This window comes from Molossus molossus, unplaced genomic scaffold (assembly GCF_014108415.1).
Source record: "Molossus molossus isolate mMolMol1 unplaced genomic scaffold, mMolMol1.p scaffold_m16_p_11, whole genome shotgun sequence".
NCBI lineage: Eukaryota > Metazoa > Chordata > Mammalia > Chiroptera > Molossidae > Molossus > Molossus molossus.
The window spans coordinates 9,189,840-9,192,449 of NW_023425346.1; the positions used below are offsets into that span (position 1 = coordinate 9,189,840).

Genomic DNA, 2,610 nt, shown 5'->3' on the forward strand with positions numbered 1-2,610 from the left:
CCAGAGATAGCCATCCTTTCAGTGGGCATGCTCCTTGTTATCCAGTGGCTGCTGAGTTGCCAGGTTGGGGGCTCAGGACACTGGGGTGTGGCTGTGCTTTGACTCTAGTTTTCCTGGACAGAGTGACATTTGGGAAACCATGCCATGTCTTGGGGTGCTGCTATGGAAAGGGTCCAAATCCCACCACTGGGGCTGGGGAGCCCTTCCACTATGTGGGGAAACTTCCCCCTTCCTTCTCACAACTCTCGCCCCCACCCCACCCCTTTTTGGGGGACTGCTGCATATTTTCTTTCTTGATACTCCTTTTCCACAAAGGACAGGTGTCTTTAAGTAGATTCTGGTTGGGTTCTACACATATTCCTGGGGCCAGGGAGTAGGCAGGGGTCTGCCTACAAATCTGGGGCTTTGGGAGGGAAAATGCAAGGAGGAGGAAAACACAAGTCCTATTTCAGCACATTGTCTGTCCTGCACAGTTCCTTTTCTTCTCATTTCTTTAGGGTATATTTCTAGAAGTGAAGCTAAAGCACAAGCACATTTTATTTACTTTTATTTTATTTGTTTGTTTTTCAATTATAGTTTACATTCAATATTATTCTGTATTAATTGGAGGTGTACAGCACAGTGGTTAGACAAGCATATACTTTACAGAGTGGCTCCCCAGTATTTCCAGTACCCACTGGCCCGTACAGAGATTACCATATTACAGACTGTGTTCCCTATGCTGCACTTTACATCCCTGTGACTATTTTACCTATTTGTACTTCTTCATTCCTTCACCTTTTCATCCAACCCCCAACTCCCCTCCCCTTGGCAAACATCAGTCTGTTCTCTGTATCTATCAGTCTGTTTCAATTGTGTTTGTTCATTTATATTGTTCTTTAGATTCCACATATAAATAAAATCATATGGTACTTGTCTTTTTCTGACTAACTTATTTCACTTAGGATAATACTCTTTAGGACCATCCAGGCTGTCACAAAAGGTAAGATTTTATTCTTTTTATGGCTGAGTAATATTCCATTGAAATATTGAAAAATATGGACCACTCCAGGAATGTGTGTGTCATCCTGGCCCAGGGGCCATGCTAACCTTCTCTGTATCCTTCCTTGGTATACTTCGTGCTGCTGAAACAAGCTCGGACTAGCACATTGTAAATAATTTTTTCCAGTTGCTTTTCTAAAGGTTTCCACCAATTTCCTCTTTCACCAGCAGTGCGTGAACATTGTGCATTTCACCACACCATCACCAGCAGCAAGTATTCATCTGTTTTATTTTGTAATCTCTGACTATTTTATAAACTAAGAAATTTTATTTTCAATATGTTTGCTTTTCTTTGGTTATTCATGTTGCTCATTTATTTTAGAAGTATAATAATATTTTCAGTGCTCCTTTTGAATACAAAAATTCCGAGGAAAGCGTGGATAGACAGATCCCGGGCTGAAATCACTTCTAACATCCTTGCAGGAGTCTTTCCTCACCCAGGGCCCTGTCTTCACCTTGTCTGGCTGGGATTTCCCCACTGGTGCTTCTACACCCTACACACATCTTCCCACCTCCAGACACCTCCTGTGCCCTCCCCAGGGAGAGCACTCGATCTTCGTGACCTGCCTGATCCATGCGGGCCTCTCACAGGACGGCCTCCCGCAGCGCGACGGGCCAGCCTGTGTGCAGTGGCCTCGCCGAGCGCCGGCTTCTTCCGTAGCAGACAGAACTGTGCCTGTCGTTTGGGGCTGGAGTGGGCACGAGATGAGATCAAGTCTGGAAAGTGCCCAGCAAGCACTTGGCATTTGGTACACGCTCAGTGAATTTTAGCTATTATATTGTTATTATTACTATTATTATTCTCCTTCTCTCTCTGGAAGGCAAGGGGGTGGCTTTTATCTCTGCATCTCTGGTCGCTGGCCCAGAATGTCAGAGTAAATCAGTCAAACTGCTTATTGAGTAAGCACTTCTCTGCCCTTGGCACCAGCCTCCCGTCTGTAAGACTAGGGTGTGCGCGGCACCATCTCCTCTCCTCTGGCAGGCAGCTAGGGGCTGACTTGATACCGGTCCTCTCGCCCCACCATCCACACCCACCCTGTCTGCCCCTTGCTGGAGGCTGAAGTACATTCAGGTACTTGCATTCCCAGCATCCCTTGCTGCCATGAGTGGCCACGTGACCCATATCTGGCCAATGAGACACCAACAGGGGATCCTGGGAGACCCTCTCCTGTCCTGATAGAGCTGAAGCAGCCAGCTTGCCACCATGAGGTGACAAGTAGGCCATGGCCTCGGGCGATGAGCAGAAAGCTGGAAAGAGCCCAGTCCTTACTGGCATCACCAGCGGCTGACCCAGACCAGCAACCACCGTGTCCCGGGATGATGATGTTAGACATATAAACCTTCATCTGTTTAAGCTACGGGGCACTGAGTGGATGAGTGAAGCCAACTGTGTTTCTGATACTTATGAGCTTGCTTTCAGATGCTCATCAAATGTGTCACCCCTCCTTGTCTTCCCTCTGCGGGTTTCTCCTCGCCCTTCAACAGGGAGAGCCAAGGGAGTTGCAAACACTGCGTGTTTGGGACACGGACCCAGTGCCACTGGCCTCCATGAGTTAAACTTGTCTCTCC

At 47.5% G+C, this 2,610-nt stretch overlaps 1 non-coding gene across 1 annotated transcript; it reads right to left on the bottom strand.

The window, feature by feature from the left end:
* Positions 1-1,031: 1,031 nt before the first annotated feature.
* LOC118625898 lies at positions 1,032-1,135 on the bottom strand. Its single transcript, XR_004958755.1, has one exon. It is a non-coding gene; the product is annotated as a U6 spliceosomal RNA (small nuclear RNA).
* Positions 1,136-2,610: the final 1,475 nt, after the last annotated feature.